Source organism: Tamandua tetradactyla, chromosome 12 (genome assembly GCF_023851605.1).
Source record: "Tamandua tetradactyla isolate mTamTet1 chromosome 12, mTamTet1.pri, whole genome shotgun sequence".
Taxonomy (NCBI): Eukaryota; Metazoa; Chordata; class Mammalia; order Pilosa; family Myrmecophagidae; genus Tamandua; species Tamandua tetradactyla.
The window spans coordinates 7,525,870-7,547,446 of NC_135338.1; the positions used below are offsets into that span (position 1 = coordinate 7,525,870).

General features: G+C 37.8%; 1 protein-coding gene and 1 long non-coding RNA gene across 5 annotated transcripts in view; both read left to right on the forward strand.

Annotated features, from left to right (window-relative positions):
• The window catches only part of ARMH4 (armadillo like helical domain containing 4), a 170,491-nt gene that overhangs the window by 24,586 nt on the left and 124,328 nt on the right, over positions 1-21,577 (forward strand). The gene's annotated exons all lie outside the window — the stretch shown is intronic.
• On the forward strand, positions 1,932-21,355 carry LOC143651199 (uncharacterized). The gene is made up of 3 exons (XR_013159906.1): positions 1,932-3,104; positions 4,267-4,300; positions 20,217-21,355. It is a non-coding gene; the product is annotated as an uncharacterized LOC143651199 (long non-coding RNA).

Below are 21,577 nucleotides of genomic sequence, written 5' to 3' on the forward strand. Positions count from 1 at the left end.
TATCAGATTTTGATCTAAATTATGATCCTTGTCAATGCTTAGGAAAGCTATTTTTGATTAAAAAATATTCTTTCTGCTAGGTTTTTGAACTTCAGATTTTTAAATTATTACACCTTTTCCCCCTATATACCAGGTGTACATTTAAAGTTTAATTAATATGTGTTAATAATGCCACGATTTTTTTATACTGTTACATGCAATCTTCAGAAAGTTGAAAATACTATCCTTATGTAAACTTATAAACCTACCAGACTCTTGAATATATTGGGGGCATGTATTTATGTGTTTATTTGTATTATTAAATGTACTTATTTATTTATTTGTTTGTTTTTTTGGGGGGGGTGCATGGTCTGGGAATCGAACCTGGGTCTCCTGCATTACTTATGAAAATTTGAAATTTTATACTTGGTGTTGTTGATTTGGATTAACTATCTTTGAAATATTTTAATACTAATGTAAAATGTAATAGAACTTTCCCTATGTCTTACTTAAAAGGAGTTCTGCTTACTGCATATTAGAAACCCAACTGATAATGTCTATTTACTCTAGATAAATTAAACTTATTTCAGCATTCTCTTTACTCCTATGGAAGACGGACGTTCATCTGTGTTGAAGAATGACAACAGTAGTTCCACAGCGGGGAGAATTATTACTTTAGCATTCAGAAAAATCTATTTTTGTAGGTCTTTGTTGTGCCAGATACTAGGTTTCCCAGCACATGCAGGAGATAGGAATTTTTTGGCGTGGGCAGCACCAGGAATCGAACCTGGGTCTCTGGCATGGCAGAAGAGAACTCTGCCTGCTGAGCCACGGTGGCCCCTCCAGGAGTTAGGAATTTAAAAACAGATTTCCGGTTCTCTCCTGCCATGCCAGCCACCCGGGTTCGATTCCCGGTGCCTGCCCATGGGAAAAAACCACACAGATTTCCCAGATCTGATGCTTGAGGTTTTGATTATCCTCCCTCCCACCCCAGCTCTGACTCCTTAGTGTGTGAAAGTCAGTGTCTGTACCTTCCGGCTGCTGGGAAAAGGGAAGGCACGTGGTGGCCCTCCTGCCCTGATTAGACAGTCGGGGGACAGGGTGGATTGGCCCAGGCTCTCCCAGGATGCATCGGGGCCAGTTTATCACTCTGCTTTGGAGAACTTGGATTCTCAGTGTGACTGGTTCTACTTCCTGTCTTTCTGTGGGCATCACAGAATGAGTGTTGCGGCCGTTAATCCCCTGCCATTAAACCAAACAATTCCCATTTCTTCATTTGTTTTAAATGGCCTATTGGTTACAGGCCTCATAGAACAAACTCATGGTAATTGATTTGCTGAAGAAATATATATGTTTTTGGCACATGGAGATTTTTAAATTGTTTTAATTTTAATTCCAAAGGAGAAGTCATGGTTACCTTTTTTGGTGGTGGTCGGGGGGCGGTGCATGGTCCGGAATCAAACCTGGGTCTCCTGCATGGAAGACGAGTATTCTAACACTGAACCACCCATGCACCCCATGGTTAACTTTGAAAAAAATACCTTGATGTTTTAAAAATGAGAGAAAATGTAACATTTGACTTGAGTTTTTTTTCCCTTTTCTAACGGAGTTTTCCTTGGTTTTCAAAGGCCGTTTTCAAAGATTGCACTTTTGACATCTTTTCCTAGCCAGGTGGCAACCACGGGGCAGAAATCTGTCATTATGCGGTCCCTTGTTTGATTGATTTCAGTGACATCTGTTTTCCTGCCTTCGTGTGTGTGTGTGTGTGTGTGTGTGTGTGTGTATTTAAATTTTTTTTTTTTTTAACATGGGCAGGCACTGGGAATCAAACCCAGGTCCTCTGGCATTGCAGGCAGGCATTCCTGCCTCCTGAGCCACTGTGGCCTGCCCTGTGTATTTAAATTTAATGGATGTTTTCTGCAGTCCTCAGAGAGTACTTTTAATATATATTTACAGTGCCTTTTAATTTCCTCTCCTTTCTTATCTAGAGCTCCTAGCTGTGTCACAGTTCTGGGGATCCTCACTTCTGATAACATGGGAATTTCAGAAGAAATTCGTGTTTGAAAAGCATACCTTCATCTGAGTGATAAAGCATACCTTTTTGGCAGGGCGATGGCCTCGCATTTGGTACTGAGATCAAGATACTTAGTCTCTTTTATTGGTGAATGAAAAAAAAAATTGGGAAAAGCCTGTTTTAAGTGGTATTAGGGGAACGTTTCAGAGGTATTTTTCTTTAATAACTCCACCGAGCATACTTACGAGTTCATATAATTTTTATGGGAGAAGTGTCTGGTCTTCATCTGCGCTTTAATTCACAAAATCAGGTTTTCTGGTCTTCTCGAGAAGCACTTCTTTTCAGAGAGTATTTTCTTATAATTTTCCTAATTTTCATGTGCCTTTTCAACTCAGAAGGCAGCTAGAATGGATGCATGAAAAAGAGGATTCAAGTTCATAATGAGGCCGAATTTGTAAAAGCACATTATATTGTTTACGTTTGGTTGCTGTTAGGTGGTCTATATATTAAAGACAAGTTGAGAATTATAGACTAGAACGTCCACTGTTCCTTGTGATATTGAACTGTGAGCTTCAGAATGTCCACTCTAATTATGTTAAGAATGCTCTTGTTGGACGGGCCACGGTGGCTCAGCAGGCAAGAATGCTGACCTGCCATGCCAGAGGACCTGGGTTCGATCCCGGTGCCTGCCCATGTAAAATAAAAAATATAAATAAAAAAAAGAATGCTCCTGTTTTTGCAAATGCTTGCACTGATTTAATTTTGTACCAATGACTGAGCCACTTGCATTATGTATAAGTGGGGAAGGAGTAGAAAAGAGTGTTTTGATGGAATATGCCCTTCATTTGATTTTAGTGGTGGTTAAAGGCTGGAATTGCCCCCCGCCCCCATGCCTGTCCTGGCAACAGTAATGGAGCTTTAATAAAACACTTGCATTTTATAACTCTATAAACATGAACACATGAAACATCTTATACTTATTGTCAATGTGTTAGGGAAGAACAAGCAATTTTTTTTCAAAGTTTTTTCAACTTTGCATCATTTTCACTGTCTTATGTGAACAGATTTATGAAGTATAGAATTGCTGGTGATGTATCAGTTGCCTCTTATGGTAAGTTGCTTTGTTGCCTTGTCCTGAAATCACTATGCTCTCTCAGGAGTTTATGGCAGTTTATGGCATATTTATGTTCTCTTATTGTCAGAGCTCTGTTTTTAAGTGCCTATATGCTCTGTAGGGTAGTGCCGTAAATTGCATTGCATTCAGAATGGTCAGCACATTGCTTGCTACCAGTAGCTAATGGAAGGTCAGAGTTATTTAAAATCAATATTGTGCTGTATTGCATCATACAGCTTTGTTCACAAATTCTGTGGTTGAAGAAAGATAATTGGCATTCATGCTAAACTTTGTTCTTCTCTTATGGTATTCATTTACTGGTATAATCACAATTAACTAAACCATGCTTTAGATTGATTCCCCCCATTTGTGTATGTGTGTGTGTGTGTGTGTGTGTGCTTTTGTTGCTCAGCATCAGAAAGTAAGCATCGCTGACTAAGCTTACCCTTAGACATTCATAGAATTATACTTAATGGTTCTTGAAGACATTTCAAGTTTTACAAGCTGTGTATGTATTTAGCTGTTTCATTTATTCATTTATTTGTGTGTGTGCTTAACAAATATTTGTTTGGGAATTCAGATAACATGAAGAAGAATTGGAAGTAAATCTTGCTTTTTTGGGAGCATAAATTTTAGTAAAAGCAGTAAGACAAGTACATAAATAACCAAATGCACAGTAGAAATTGCAAGAAAATTACAGGAAAAAAAAAACTATGAGAGTTAGGAGAGAGAGAGCTTAGCTCCAGCTTAGAGAATCAGGGAATTGATATATATGCCTGTGTATAGCCTACGTGTGTGTGCACATTCAGGGAGGGTGGTATTTGTACATATAGATTTGTATATGTTTGCTTTATTTATATTTATTAAAAATAAGTCGTGGGAAATCCAAAAATATGGGGAAAATTCTAAAGGGTGCTGAATAGATATCACACACATACCACACTAGCAATAAATTATTTTAGAGACATATAATCATGCAAATTTTTCTTATTTAGTTTATTGGTTAGATGAATTACGTCTTAAGACTAGTTTTTTTTTTTTTTTATGCTGTATGGTGGGGGTTGCATTTCATTATTTTTCCATGTGAGTATCCTCTTATTGCAGCACCATTTGTTGAATTCTTGTTTGTTTGCTTGTTTGTTTTTTGGGAAATACACAGGTGGAGAATCGAACCTGGGTCTCCCACATGGCAGGTAAGAATTCTACAGCTGAACTACCCTTGCACTCTCCTTAAGGCTAGTTGTTTTTTTTTTTTTACATAGGTGGCACCAAGAATTGAACCCGGGTCTCCAGCATGGCAGGTGAGAACTCTGCCTGCTGAGCCATCGTGGCTTGCCCGAGACTAGTTTTTAAAAAAGAAGAGACTTAAGCGGCAGCCAAGTTCCCAGCCTCCAGAGCACCAGGTGCCTAGGCTAGCAAATATCTGATTTATAGGAAATTGTACCCTGTCTCTGTTGAGGGGGCTGCTGGGAATCTCAGGCAAAAGGATTCGCTCTGAATGTTTAATTTGGGCTGATGCTGTAGGGTTGAGAATCCTTGTGAGTACTGGTACAAGCCAGGCTTTCTACTTGTGGTGGTTTTCATGCAGCTGAAGCAAATATGTAGCTTGGAACAGCTCAATGGGCTGTGGAGATTTCAAAAGTCTATTTAGATGTTTGCAGAAAATAAAGTTATGTTTTATGAGGCATGATTGTTAAAAAGGAGGATAGACACATATAAGTATCCTTTGACTTTTTTTCCAATGATACTTTTATTGCATTGGAGTACAGGAAAATTACAAACCGTATAAATGTACAAAACAAGGTAAGATTATCCTCAATTGCACTTTATCAGACTGTATTCATAACCATGAAGTTCTCTTGGTATCAGGCTACCTCTTAGCACTTAAATGCATTTATATCCCCCAAAGGGATGATTAGAAGAAAAGTGTAATGCATCAATTTGAGGGGTCTTACAAGATTTTAAAAAGCATCATGTTTGCAAACATTAAATTTGTCCTAAAAGATTTGCACCGATTCTGCCTACATTTAGTAGTGACTTTTTTCTTCTTCGGCCGTGGTACCTCTTTCTATGTTGTTTTTTATTTCCAGACAAAAACAGAGTCTTCAAAAATTTCTTCTTCTGTAAAAGCAGTGTGAAAAAATCACCAAGGCTTTAGTACAAGGATGAGACTCTCCAGATGGGCAGAGGCCCGGTACTCTCCCTGGATTTTCTCAGTGTCTGTTTTGCATGCTGTCTGGGGGAATTCTAGTTCCTCTTAAAAATCTGGCTCGTGCATAAATGAAAGCTCCCTCACTTGTTTCAACTGAAATTAGTAGAAAATTTTAAAACACTTGGCTTAAACCTAAGCAGACATAAAGTAAATAAACCAAAATAATAAAAGAAACATAAAGAGGATTAGGCTCACGGAGTACACATTTCTCTCTAATCTTACTTTAGCTAATGAGCTCTCAGGGCTCTTGGGCCCTTTTCCATCAATGCTCTAAGAAGGGTTTTTTTAATATTTCGTCCTCAAAGCACCAGAGCAATTGTGTAGGCACTTTGCCAGGTATTCCAGCCTCTCAGCTCTTGGCTTGTATTCTGAACAGAAAATAACCTATTTTCTACTCCCTGTCCTTGTCCCCATATGGAAGAGGCAAGACTAAGGTGCAGTTTTCTCTAAGGCCCACGTCTAAGTAGGGGACCCTTCCCTACATATGTGCTCTCTTTGCCTGGTTTCCTGGTTGAAGGGCACACCTACTGCCCTTAGGCAACTGATAGCCAGACAACCATCATGATTACCCACCTGTGCACATCACCCACCAGAGGAGATCCCACCCTTGTTAAAGGAATGAAAATATGATACTCTTCTCACCATGCGAAAACACACCTATATGATAATAGGTCATTACATCACATTGTATGATCAGTAATACTCAAGAGCTACACAACTGCATAAACAAAAGACTGTGAAGTTAAATTAAAAGTGGACAGGAAAGAGAAACAGAAACAGTTCAGTTCAAACTCATCTTCCTCTATGAGCCTCTCAGTACCCAGCTTACAGCGCTGAGCAGTGCAAGCTAGTGGCAAATAGCTCTAGTTCCAGTCCCAAATACACAACTTGAATTTAAGTCCTGGCTCGGTCGCAAATAAGCATTGTGATCTTGAGCAGATTATTTAACATCTTTAGGCCTCCGTTTTCCCATCTGTTAAGAGTGATATTGATGTTTCTATCTCTTGGCTAGTTGTGAGGATAAAATGAAATCTTGCATGTAACGTTCTTAACATACTTTTAGGTATGGAGTAAATATATAATAAATGAGTTGTTTTATGATTGATGACCTAATTTCCCTAAAACTGCATTATTTATCATTTACCGTGTGCTACTTTATATTAATTATTGTAATTAAATATTCAGATCGCCTCTGTGCAACCATACGTCAGGGGCCAGGGAGATAACGTAAGTAAGCAAAGAGGAAGCTGCATAAGACACTTGGGAGTGGTATGTGGATTGCAGCGAAAGCACTCACGTCCTCTGGTCCAGACAGATTCTCTCCAAACTGTTGCCAGGAGGAGAATGTGAGCTTCGTGATGTCAGCTCCAAGAATTTTTCCAAGATAGCTGAAAATTATTATTTTTATGTGAAATCTTCTGAGTTTTTTTGGTGTTCAGAACCTATTCAAGTGTTTGCCTATCCTGCTTTATTTTTAATGTTATTCACATGCCAGATAAATCTGCCACCCAGCCGCCGATCATCTGTTCCTGACCTCTTTTAAAAATTTTTTTTATGGTGATAACATGCATACAACACAAAATTTCCCACTTTAACCACTTTCATGTGTACAATTCAGTGATTTAATTAAAAATGCAATATTGTGCTGCCATCACAATTACCCTCCATTACCAAATGGTCATTGTTCCTGACCTCTTAAATGAACTCTTAGGACTTTCCTTAAGGGCAGGGTCAGATCCTTCTGCCTTGTAGTGTCCCAGCTGTAGGCAGGCTAGGTACAGGGTGGCTGGTGAATGAGTGCATGGTTTTAGGACCATCATCTGATTTAATGGAGCTCCTTCCTACTTGACTTGACCTACTTACTGTTGCTACTGTTTTAAGTTCAGTGCTTATTTTGGGCCTGACACTGAGCACTTTTAATGTGAATGAAGCAATGGTTCTCAATCATATTCTGCTAGATATTCAGTAGGAATTTCCTTGGATTTTTTGGGTCCCATTGAGAAGTTGAATATTATTTCACTTTCTTCTCATTGGAATACATAGAAACATCTGCACACAATTAAGTAAGAGGAACTCAATAAACTTAAATGATTCTTTAAACCTACCTTGGGTATCCAGGGTGTGAGGAGAGGAAAAGAGGGGGTGGAGTGGGGGTGGGAGGTGGTGGGAAGAGGGAGGAAAAGAGAGAAAAATGGCGGGGGGAATCTTTCATGAAAAACATTATTGAAATTGATTTGTACAGGGTCATTCCTTTTTGGTACCCTCTCCTCCCTCAGTGTGACAAAAACGTTTAGATGGATTTTCCTTTAACAGTTGATATCATACTCACTGGATGCATTTATATAACATAGATTAATAAAAACTATACTGGAGCCCCATAAAGGCATTACTACTTATTTTGAAGAGGAAGATAATGAATTAAGATGTTCGGTTTTTTTTTTTTTTTAATTTTTGTTAATAAAAGCAGTCAATATGCAGCACATTCTTTTTTTTTAAATTAAAAATTTTTTTTATTAAACACAAACATTCTTAATGTATGAACATTCCATACTTGGTGTGCAATCAGTGGCTCACAATATCATTACATAGTTGTATATTCATCACCATGATCATTTCTCAGAACATTTACATCACTTCAGAAAAAGAAATAAAATGAAAAAAGAAAAAACTCATACATACCATACCCCTTACCCCTCCCTCTCATTGACCACTAGAATTTCTCTCTACCCAATTTATTTTAACATTTGTTCCCCCTATTATTTATTTATCTTTAATCCATATTTTTAACTTATCTGTCCATACCGTAGATAAAAGGAGCATCAGAGCAAGGTTTTCACAATCAAACAGTCACATTGCGAAAGCTATAACATTATACAGTCATCTTAAAGAAACAAGGCTACTGGAACACAGCTCTACAGTTTCAGGCACTTCCCTCTAGCCTCTCTAATACACCTTAAACTAAAAAGGGGATATCTATATAATGCATAAGAATAACCTCCAGGATAACCTCTCGACTCTGTTTGAAATCTCTCAGCCACTGACACTTTATTTTGTCTCATTTTCCTCTTCCCCCTTTTGGTCGAGAAGGTTTTCTCAATCCTTTGATGCTGAGTCCCCAGCTCATTCTAGGATTTCTGTCCCATGTTGCCTGGGAGGTTTACACTCCTGGGAGTCATGCCCCACGTAGAGAGGAGGAGGGCAGTGCATTTGCTTATCGTGTTGGCTGAGAGAGAGGGGCCACATCTGAGCAACAAAAGAGATTTTTTGGGGGGTGATTCTTAGGCCTAATTTTAAGTAGGCTTAGCCTATCCTTTGCAGGGTTAAGTTTCATATGAACAAATCCAAGATTGGGGGCTTAGCCTATTGCTTTGGTTGTCCTCACTGCTTGTGAGAATATCAGGCCTTCTCCAAATGGGGAAGTTGAATTTTCCCTCTTTCTTACCATTCCCCCAAGGGAACTTTGCAAATACTTTTTAATTCACTGTTGAAATCACTCTGGGATTTATTGGTGCATCAGTCTGGACAAAACTAAAAATCTCATGCCCTACTGGAGGTCCGTATACTTATCGTGTTCAGATAAGTTACAAACTTAACTTATATAAACTGTCCAGATAAGTTATATTAGGAGATGCACCAGTCAAAATATAAATTTTGTACCAAATAAACATATTTTGCTTTAGTCTCACATGTAAGTTAAAGTTTTAAATTATGAATGACCATCTATTTCACCAACCTGCAATATTGACATTCCTTTGTTCGTTTTTATGCAAAAACATTTTTTGATTTGTACATTTAGTCACAATCATTGTACACTCGAGGCATTCCTAGATTATACCATCTCAGTCTTTATCGTCTTTCTTTCTGATTTCTTTTGTGCCCCCAGCCTTCTCCCTCTATCATTCTCCCATTCAGCTTCATTCAGTGTATTAACTTTATTGTGTTACAGTTAGGTAGTATTGTGCTATCCATTTCTGAATTTTTGCTATCAGTTCTGTTGCACAGTCTGTATCCCTTCAGCTCCATTTACCCAATATCTACCTTATTTTTATTTCCTGATGGTCTCTGTTCTTAAATGAAATTCTCCAAGTTCATTCATTAATGTTAGTTCATATCAGTGGGACCATACAGTATTTGTCCTTTTGTTTCTGGTTACTTTCACTCAGCATAATGTTCTCAAGGTCCATCCATATTGTTGCATACCTCATAACTTTATTCTACTTACAGCTGCATAATATTCCACCGTATGTATATACCACAGCTTGTTCAGCCACTCGTCTGTTGATGGACATCTGGGCTGTTTCCATCTCTTGGCAATTGTAAATAATGCTGCTATAAACATTTGTATACAAATGTCTGTTTGTTTCTTTGCCTTCATGTCGTCTGAGTAGATACCTAGCAATGGTATTGCTGGGTGTTATGGCAATTCTATACTTAGCTTCTGAGGAACCACCAAACTGCCTTCCACAGCGGTTGTACCATTTGACATTTCCACCAACAGTGGATAAGTGTGCCTCTCTCCACATCCTCTCCCGCACTTGTCATTTTCTGTTTTATTGATAATGGCCATTCTGGTGGGTGTGAGATGATATCTCATTGTGGTTTTGATTTGCATTTCCCTAATAGCCAGGGAAATTGAGCATCTCTTCATTTGCCTTTTGGCCATTTGTATTTCTTCTTCTGAGAAGTGTCTGTCCAAGACTTTTTTCCCACTTTGTAAATGGGTTCTCTGTCTTTTTGCTGTTGAGTTGAACAATCTATTTATATGTTTTGGATACTAGACCTTTATCTGATACATTGTTTCCAAATGTTGTCTCCCATTGTGTAGGCTGTCTTTTTACTTTCTTGTCGAAGTTCTTTGATGCACAAAAGTGTTTAATTTTGAGGAGTTCCCATTTCTTTCTTCAATGCTTGTGCTTTGGGTGTAAGGTCTAGGAAATCGCCTCCTATTATAAGATTTATAAGATATTTCCCTACATTTTCTTCTCACAGTTTTATGGCTTTAGATCTAATTATAGGTCTTTGATTCATTTTGAGTTAATTTTTATATAGGCTGTGAGTTATGGATCCTCTTTCATTCTTTTGCATGTGGATATCCAGTTTTCCAAGCACCATTTATTGAAGAGACTTTTCTGTCCCAGGTGATTTGGCTTGACTGCCTTATCGAAGATCAGTTGTCCATAGATGAGAGTGTCTATATCTGAACACTCTGTTCGATTCCATTGGTTAGTATATCTTTCTTTATGCCAGTATCATGCTCTTTTAACCACTGTAGCTTTGTACTATGCCTTACAGACAGGTAGTGTGAGACCTCTGATTTCATTTTTCTTTCTCAGGATATTTTTAGTTATTCGTGGCACCCTGCCCTTCCAGATGAATTTGGTTATTGGTTTTTCTGTTTCTGGAATTTTAACTGGTATTGCATTGAATCAATAAATCAATTTAGGTAGAATTGACATCTGAACTATATTCAGTCTTCCCATCCATGAACACAGTATGCCCTTCCATCTATTTAGGTCTTCTGTGATTTCTTTTCACAATTTCTTGTAGTTTACTTTGTATAGGTCTTTTGTATCTTTAGTTAAATTTATTCCTAGGTATTTTATTCTTTTGGTTGCAATTGTAAATGGAATTTTTTACTTGATTTCCCCCTCAGATTGTTCATTACTATTGTATAGAAACACTACAGATTTTTTGAGTGTTGAACTTGTAACCTACCACTTTGCTGTACTCATTTATTAGCTCTAGTAGTTTTGCTGTGGATTTTTCAGCGTTTTCGACATGTAGTATCATATCATCTGCAAACAGTGAGAGTTTTACTTCTTCCTTTCCAATTTTGATTCCTTGTGTTTCTTTCTCTTGTCTAATTGCTCTGGCTAGAACTTCCAACACGATGTTGAATAACAGTGGTGGTAGTGGACATCCTTGTCTTGTTCCTGATCTTAGGGGGAAAGTTTTCAGTTTTTACCCATTGAGGATGATGTTAGCTGTGGGTTTTTCATATATTCCCTTTATCATATTTAGGAAGTTCCCTTTTGTTCCTATCCTTTGAAGTGTTTCAACAAGAAAGGGTGTTGAATTTTGTCAAATGTCTTTTCTGCATCAATCAAGATGATCTGTGGTTTTTCTGCTTTGATTTGTTGATATAATGTATTATGTTAAATGATTTTCTTATGTTGAACCATCCTTGCGTACCTGGGATGAATCCTCCTTGGTCATGGTGTATGCTTCTTTTGATGTGTTACTGGATTCGATTTGCAAGAATTTTGTTGAGGATTTTTGCATCTATATTCATTAGAGATATTGGTCTGCAATTTTCTTTTCTTGTAATATCTTTCTCTGGCTTTGGAATGAGGGTGATGTTAGCTTCATAGAATGAGTTAGGTAGCCTTCCCTCCTCTTCAATTTTTTTGAAGAGTTTGAGCAGAATTGGTACTAATTCTTTCTTGAATGTTTGGTAGAATTCACATGTGAAGCCATCTGGTCCTGGACTTTTCTTTTTTGGGAGCTTCTTAATGACTGCCTCAGTTTCTTGACTTGTGATTGGTTTGTTGAGGTTGTTTATTTCTTCTCGAGTCAATGTTGGTTGTTTATGCCTTTCTAGGAAGTTGTTGATTTCATCTACATTGTCTAGTTTATTAGCATAAAGTTGTTCATAGTATCCTCTCATTACCTCCTTTATTTCTGCAAGGTCAGTGCTTATGTCTCCTCTTCCATTTCTGACTTTATTTGCATCCTCTCTCTTCTTCTGTTCGTCAACCTCGCTAAGGGTCCTTCTATCTTATAGATTTTCTCATAGAACCAACTTCTGGTTTTGTTGATTTTTTCGATTGTTTCCATGTTATCAATTTCATTTATTTCTGCTCTAATCTTTGTTATTTCTTTCATTTTCCTTGTTTTGGGGTTAGTTTGCTATTCTTTCTCTAGTTCTTTCAAGTCAACATTTTAACTCTTCAATTTTTGCTCTTTATTCTTTCTTTATTTAGGCATTTAGGGCAATAAATTTCCTTCTTAGCACGGCCTTTGCTGCATCCCATACATTTTGATATGTTGTGTTTTCATTTTCATTTGCTTCAAGATATTTACTGATTTATCTTGTAGCTTCTTCTTTGACCCACTGATTGTTTAAGAGTGTGTTGTTGGGCGGGCCGCGGTGGCTCAGCGGGCAAAGTGCTTGCCTGCTATGCCGGAGGACCTCGGTTCGATTCCCGGCCCCAGCCCATGTAACAAAAACGGAGAAACAGAATACAATAAAAACAAGAAAATGTTTAAAAATGTTTCCCTTTCTTCCTTCCTTCCTTCCTTCTATCCTTCTTTCCTTCTCTCTGTCTTTCCTTAAAAAAAAAAAAAAAAAAAAAAAAAAAAAAAAAAAAAGAGTGTGTTGTTGAGCCTCATATATTTGTGAATTTTCTGGCCCTCTGCTTGTTATTGATTTCCAACTTCATTCCTTTATGGTCTGAGAAAGTATTTTGTATGATTTCAGTCTTTTTAAATTTATTGAGACTTTCTTTATGACTCAGCATATGGTCTATCCTTGAGAATGATCCATGAGCACTTGAGAAAAAGGTATATCCTGCTGTTGTGTGGTGTAATGTTCTATAAATGTCTGTTACATCTAGCTCATTTATGTATTATTCAACTTCTCTGTTTCTTTATTGATCCTCTGTCTAGAGGTACTGTCCATTGATGAGAGCGGGGAATTGAAGTCTCCATTATTATGGTAAATGTGTCTATTTTTCTTTTCAGTGTTTTCAGTATTTGCCTCAGGTATTTTGGAGCACTCAGGCTCAGTGCATAAATATTTATGATTGTTATGTCTTCTTGTTGAATTGTTCCTTTTATTAATAGGTAGTGTCCTTCTTTGTCTCTTTTAACTGTTTTACATTTGAAGTCTAATTTGTTGGATATTAGTATAGCTACTCCTGCTCTTTTCTGATTGTTGTTTGCATGAAATATCTTTTCTGAACCTTTCACTTTCAACCTGTGTTTAACCCTGGGTCTAAGATGTGTTTCCTTATATATGACATATAGATGGGTCCTGTTTTTTAATCCATTCTGCAGGTCTATGTCTTTTAATTGGGGGGGGGGTTAATCCATTAACATTTAGTGTTATTACTCTAAGGGCAGTGCTTTCTTCTCCCATTTTGCCTTTTGGATTTTATATGTCATATCTACTTTTTCTTCATTTTACCTTTTCTGTTAGTCCTCATTTCTACACTCTTCTCCACACTTCTCTCTTCTGTCTTCCTATCTGTCTCTAGTGCTCCCTTTAGTATTTCTTGCAAAGCCAGTCTCTTGATCACATTTCTCTCAGTAACTTTTTGTCTGAAAATGTTTTAATTTCCCACTCATTTTTTATTTTTTATTTTAATTTTTTGACATGGGCAGGCACCAGGACTAGAACCCGGGTCTCCGGCATGGCAGGCGAGAACTCTGCCTGCTGAGCCACCATGGCCCGCCCTCCCCCTCATTTTTGAAGGACAATTTTGCTGGCTGAAGAATTCTTGATTGGCAGTTTTTCTCTTTTAGTATCTTAAATATATCATACCACTGTCTTCTGTCCTTCATGGTTCCTGCTAAGAAATCTATGTATAGTCTTATTGGACTTCCCTTGTTCAGTTTGTTTTTGTTCAGTTAACATATTGAGGGCTTATTTTGTGCAAGTCACAATGCTTAATCCTGGGGATTGGGGCACGGAGATGAGTAAGACAGAATCTCTGCTTTCAAGGAAATAAATGGACTTCCTGGAAGATGGCGGCTTAGTAAGACGCGCGGATCTTAGTTTCTTCTCCAGGACACCTACTAGGGGAGTAGAAACGATACAGAAAGCGCCCAAAGCCACAACAGAGATAAAAAAGACAGCGTACCCCATCCTGGAACGGCTGGCTGGCTGAGAGAAGCAGCTCGGGTGAGATCGCCGAGGCGCGCGGGCCTTACCGGGCGGGGTGGCAAGCGGCTGGAGTTACTCCCTTCCCCCTTCCCGGGCCGGCTGGGAGAATTGGAGAGGCGGTCCCCTGAAACAAAGACGGCTGGCACCCAAACCACGCGCAGCCCCCGGACCAACTGAGAGAATTGGATCGGAAACCCCCAGGCCACGGAGAACGGTGACGGGTGGGGGAGGCCCCTTCCAAACCCGTGACTCCCGGGGAACGTGCACTCTCTCGGGCGGGCCGCTGCCGCTGGCGCCCTCCCGCCACGCTTGTTGCCCAGGGCCGACAAGGAAATTCGGATGGGCTCTTTCCCTGGCTGCGGCGACCAGCAACCCTCCCTGCGTTCGGACACCCTCCCTGCGTTCGGACCCCGGGCCGGCTCAAGCCGCTTCGGCTAGCGAACCCCCAGGACGGCGAGAGTTTTCCAAAGTTTAAGGTCCCACAGCACCTTTTACTGGTGGGACCCGCAGAGAAACATGTGCCACGAGCGCCACCTACTGGGCAGGATAAGAAAAACAGAACCCAGAGATTTCACAGAAAAATATTACAACCTTGCTGGGTCCAACACCAAGAGAAATCTGAATAAATGCCCAGACGCCAGCAGCAGAAGATAACTGTCCACGCTCAAAAGATAGAGAATATGGCTCAGTCAAAGGATCAAGGAAATAAATGTACACAGGTATGATAAAACAAGCACATTTTCATAAATTAATATGTAAACCTCATTTTCAATTAAGTTGAGTCATTTTTTAAATTTTGAAGGGGTAATCTACTTTTGAGGAAATTTTTAAAAATGAGTAATCAACCCATAATTTATCTTTTGAGTGCATTATGATTTTCATATACACATTTTATATGTTGTTTTAAGTAAATGTTCCTTTAAGACTTCTAAGTTGCCAAAGAGAAAGGATTTATTCCAGATCACGCAGATTTTATAAATACATTATTAACGTAGCATTTACATTTCCCTTCATAGCACCCTCGAGAAATATAAGTATTGCTGTAGTCTCATTTTCCACAGGGAAACGCATAAATGCTGTCATCTGAATCAAAAGTGAGTTGTTCAATGAACGGAAGTTAGACTCTAGAACTTATAATTATTGCTCTAGGGTTCTATCTACCAGGATAATTCAATTTAATTTGGGGTAGGACATATAGAAGATAATGGAGAATGTACCAGTTATATGGGGTCAAAGCTGGAAAGGGTTGCATAGTGACCATTATATGTGAGGGCAGTTAGGTAGACTGGTCTTTTTAGCTTGCTAACCAGGTATAGGAGATGATATCAGAGCAGAATCCTCTAATTTAAAGAAAGTAATATTAAATGAAAAAAGCCTTATTTAAACCTTTGTCTGAATCTTGGGTTGCATCCAAAAGATTTTGCCACTTGTGCTTTTGTATCCTTTTTATTTTCTTGTGTGTGTACCTTTTAAATATTATGACTAGACTGGAAGGAGTTTTTAATTGTTATGTTTACAATTATAGAGCCAATGGGAAGTTTTAAATTTAATTAAAAGTTCAAGAAATTTGGATAGATTAATATGGGAAGTTTTAAAAAATCACTCTGTTGGGGCTTTATAAAAAAATGCAACTGAATAAATTAACAACAGAACTTAAAGCAGAAGTAATATTTGATGAGAAAAATTGAGAGTTTATCTAATTTCAAAATGCACCCCAGAGTATAGATGCATTTATAGTTTGAAAGGCCAATAAATGATCTTACTCAACTTGTTGGACCAACTTCAAATAGTTATATGGATGCTTTATTTTTATTTTTCATTTTTATTAACAAAACAAAACACAAATGCGAACATTCTTAGCATATGAACATTCCACACCTGGTGCATAATCAGTGGCTCACAATATCATAACATAGTAGTATATTCATCACCATAATGATTTCTCAGAACATTTACTTCACTCCAGAAAAAGAAATAAAAAGAAAAAAGCAAAAACTCATATACACCATACCCCTTACCTCTCCCTCTCATTGACCACTAGTATTTCCATCTACCCAATACATTTTTTTTTTTTTTTTTTAAAGAAAGACAGAGAAGGAAGGAAGGATGGAAGGAAGGAAGGGAGGAAGAAAGGGAAACATCTTTATTTTTATTATATTTTTGTTTATTTGCTTGTTTTTTACATGGGCTGGGGCCGGGAATCGAACCGGGGTCCTCCGGCATGGCAGGCAAGCACTCTTGCCCGCTGAGCCACCGCGGCCCGCCCTACCCAATACATTTTAACCTTTGTTCCTCTATTTTTTTCTATATCCCTTACCACTCCCTTTCATTGATCACTAGTATTTCAATCTACTCAATTTATTTTATTTTATTTTTATTTTTTTGCCATGGTTTTTTAAAAAACTTTTTATTAATTAAAAAAAATTACAAGAAACACAAACATTCCCAACACATACACTCAGCAATTCACATCATCACATAGTTGCATATTCATCATCATGATCATTTCTTAGAACATTAGCATCAATTCAGAAAAAGAAATAAAAAGACAACAGAAAAATATAACAAACAGAAAAAAAAAATTTTACAGGCCATATCCCTTACTGATCCCTTTCATTGATCACTAGCATTTCAAACTAAATCTATTTTAACATTTGTTCCCCCTATTATTTATTTTTATTCCATATGTTCCTCTCATGTGTTGACAAGGCAGATAAAAGGAGCATCAGACACAAGGTTTTCACAATCACACAGTCACATTGTGAAAGCTATATCATTATACAATCATCATCAAGAAACATGGCTACTGGAACACAGCTCTACATTTTCAGGCAGTTCCCTCCAGCCTCTCCATTCCATCTTGGATAACAAGGTGATATCTACTTAATGCATAAGAATAACCTCCAGGATAACCTCTCGACTCTGTTTGGAATCTCTCAGCCATTGACACTTTATTTTGTCTCATTTCCCTCTTCCCCCTTTTGGTCAAGAAGGTTTTCTCAATCCCTTGATGCTGGGTCTCAGCTCATTCTAGAGTTTTTCTCATTCCCTTGATGCTGAATCTCAGCTCATTCTGGGATTTCTGTCCCACGCTTCCAGGAAGATCCACACCCCTGGTAGTCATGTCCCACGTAGACAGGGGGAGGATGGTGAGTCTGCTTGCTGTGTTGGCTGGTACTCAATTTATTTTAACATTTGTTCTCCTTATTATTTATTTTTTACTCATCTGTCCATACCATAGATAAAAGGAGCATCAGAGCAAGGTTTTCACAATCACATAGTCACATTGTGAAAGCTAAATCATTATACAACCATTTTCAATTACGTGGCTACTGGAACACAGCTCTGCTGTTTCAGGCACTTCCCTCTAGCCTCTCTAATACACCTTAAACTAAAAAGGGACTATCTGTATAATGCGTAAGAATAACCTCCAGGATAACCTCTTGAGTGTTTGAAATCTCTCAGCCACTGACACTTTATTTTGTCTCATTTCTCTCTTTCCCTTTCAGTCAAGAAGGTTTTCCCAGTCCCTTGATGCTGAGTCCCAGCTCATTATAGGATTTCTGTCCCAAGTTGCCAAGGAGTCATGTCCCTCATAGAGAGGGAGAGGGCCTTGCGTTTGCTTCCTGTGTTGGCTGAGAGAGAGAGAGAGAGAGAGGCCACATCTGAGCAACAAAAGAGGTTCTCTGGGGGTGACTCTTAGGCCTAATTTTAACTAGGCTTAGCCTATCCTTTGTGGGGATAAGTTTCATATAACCAAACCCCAAGATCGAGGGTTTGGCCTATTGCTTTGGTTGTCCCCACTGCTTGTGAGAATATCAGGAATTCTCCAAATGGGGAATTTGAATTTTCCTGCTTTCTTGCCATTCTCCCAAATGTGACTTAGCAAATTCTTCTCTATTCATTGTTCAGATCACTCTGGAATTTATCAGGGCATCACACTGGGCAAACCTACACAATCTCATGCCCTTTTCAAGGGTCCATGTACTTGTGGTATTCAATTAACCTGTCCATATGAATTGTATTAGGAAATGCACTAGTCAAAATATAAATTTTGTACCAAATAAACATTTTTTGCTTTAGTCTCACACATAAGTTAAAGCTTTAAAATATGAATTACCATCTGTTTTCAACATCCTGCAATATTGACATTCCTTTGTTCTTCCTCATTCAAAAACATTTTTTAATTTGTACATTTAATCATCATCATTGTACACTTGAGGCATTCCTAGATTACACCATCTCAGTCTTTATCATCTATCTTTCCTTCTGGTTTCATTTGTGCCCCCAGCCCTCCTCCCTCTATCATTCTCACATTCAGCTTCATTCAGTGTATTAACATTATTGTATTACAGTTAGATAGTATTGTGCTATCCATTTCTGAATTTTTACAATCAGTCCCTTCAGCTCCACTTATCCAATATCTATCCTATTCTTATCTCCTGATGGTCTCTGTTCTTAACTGAAATTCTCCAAGTTCTTTCATTAATATTAGTTCTATATGGATGCTTTTGAAAAGTACATTATTTGGACTTCATCTTCTGACAGGAGACTGATGGCCCTACCATTACAAACTACTTAGATCTTGGGTAAAACACATTAATGCACTAATGGAACTGTAATTAGTAAAAAAAAAAATCTCCAAGGACCCTACTGTCCAGCTTCTTATACCCCAAATATGAGTTGAAACCCCAGGAATGGCTGTAAGGAGTAGGTATAGTGGAAGGAAAGGTACTCTGGCTCAGATAATGCTATCAGTGTTGCGATCAGGCATCTGAACTTGGGCTAGTAGCAAGATGGAATTCCTTTCTTAAATCTATGTCTTTCATAGGAGATAAGGCGGGTCCAGATTTGTACTGCATCCTGAGTTCCAGAAGCAAAAGTAAATTCTCCCTGGAGGAAAGTATGTCCGGTTGAGATCCACAGGCTCCTCACAGACTAGTGTCAACCAAATATGGCTTAAGGATAAAAGATCCACAGACCAACAAGGAAACAAACCATCATGACAGAGTTAGCAGAAAAGACAATTAATTTGCCCATGCCTTACCCAGTACCTCAGATGCTAAAAGTGTCAGATATAGAACATAGAATAACTATGCATGAAAGTTTTAAAGAAATAAAAGGTGAAATCACAAATATGAGCAAGCAATAAGGAACTATCAGATATGACCTGGAAGATTTTTAAAAAAATAATCTAATAAAACATTTAGAAATGAAAATATAATCGTTGGAAGAAAACTTCAATGATGGGCTAATAATCATGCCAAAAGCGAGAATTAATAAATTGAAGATAGATTTGAAAACATTAACGAGAGTACAAACAGGAGACAACAAATTAGGCCACCACGTGAAGAAAGAGGTAAGCTACCTGGAGGATAGTGAGAACTTCTCACCTTAATTCAGGAGCCTAGTAAGAGAAAATGGAACAAATGGAAGAGAGGGAAGATTTTTAGTGGCAATGGCAAAAATTTTCCAGACCTGATGCAACACATAAATCCACGGACCAAAAAATACAAAAGATAGCAAACAGTATTAAAAAAAAATCCTTACCGACCAACAGAAACGCAAATACAAGTACACCAAAAGGCACACACATGATGATCCCAGCAGCATGATTTGAAAAAGTCCAAAACTTGAAACAATGTAATGTCCATCAACAGTAGATAATAAGTTGTGGTTAATACAATGGAAAACTATATGGCAATAAAAAGAAATGAATGACTGTTACATACAACAATATGGATGAATCTTACAGTGAAAAAAACAAGACACAAAGAAATACATACTTCGTGATTCCATTTATATAAATTTCCAAAGCAGACAAATATAACTCTTGGTGTTATAAGTCAGTCTCTCGCTTTGGAGTAGTGAGAGAATCATGAATGGGGCTTCTTTGCAGTAGGATGATTCTTTTTTTTTTTAATCAGGGAGGTGGAAATGCTTGTCTGTTTGCTTGTAATAATTTATTAGGCTATGTACTTACGGGTGTTTACTTTTTATTTAATGACAGTTTGTTATACGTCCATAAAAAGGTGAAGAAGAGAGAAACTCTCACCTAGATATATTGCAGTGAAACTGAAGAATAATGAAGAAAAAGGGAAAAATCTTTAAAACCATGCAATCACAAGAATGCTCGCCTGCCATGCCAAAGGACCCGGGTTCGATTCCCGGTGCCTGCCCATGTGAAACAAACAAACAAACAAACAAACAAACAAACCATGCAATCAATGGAAAAGACAGATTACATACAGAAAGAACATTTAGACTAACAATAGACTTCGCAGTAGCAATCATGGAAATGGAAACCAGATGACAGGGGAATAATGAGTTCAAAGGACTAAGAGAAATGAACTGATGACCTAGAATTATGTGCCCAGACAAAAAACAGTTTTCAAGAACAAGGGAAAAGTAAAAACATGGTTAGATGAGCAACAATGAAAATGTTTACTGACAGCTGATTTCAGAAAAGAAACTCCTGAAGGATTCACTTCAGGAAGGAGAAAAAATAATCCCAGAAGGAAGGGCCTGGATGCAAGTAGGCTTAGTGAATAAATAAATTGGTAAATCTTAAACACTGTGTTTCAAATAATATAATAGTTTCTGATTTGTGGAGTGGAAAAGAAGAAAGAACTAAAATAGTGGACAATGTCAGAATGTAAATTGGGAGGGTGAAATCAGAATTAAAGCATTCTAAAACCTTTTCAGTGAGTGGCAAGACTGTGATTAAGTTGATTTTTTTGTTTGCTTAAATATGCATGGTAAAATTGTAAGAGTAACCACTGAAGAAAGAATTTAAGTAGAGTGTATAACTTATAAACCAGTAGTGGGGGAAAATAGAATAAGAAAAAATTTAGACAGTTAGAAAAAAGGGCATGACAGGAGAAAAATGAAGGATAGAAAAAGTAGAACAAATAAAAATAAAGGAACTGGGCGGGCCACGGTGGCTCAGCAGGTAAGAATGCTTGCCTGCCATGCCTGAGGACCCGGGTTCGATTCCTGGTGCCTGCCCATGTTAAAAAAAAAAAAAAAAACTTAAAAAAAAAATAAAGGAACTAATCCAGATATATTAATAATGGCAATCAATACAAGTGGATTAAGTGGAATATTTGTGTAGGTTTCTCATAAATGCCCTTTGTCAGGTTGAAGTAGCTACTCCCTGATTCTAGTATGCTGGAGGGTTTGTTTGTTTTTGATTATGAGTGGATGTTGGATTTTGTCAAATGCTTCTTCTGCACTGATTGATGAATTTAAGTAAAATGATTAGAGACTATAGATTATTTTCAAGTGCACATAGAAAATTTATAAAGATTGACCAATTAGTCCATAAAACAATCTCAACAACTTTCAAATAATTGATATTATGCAGTCCTC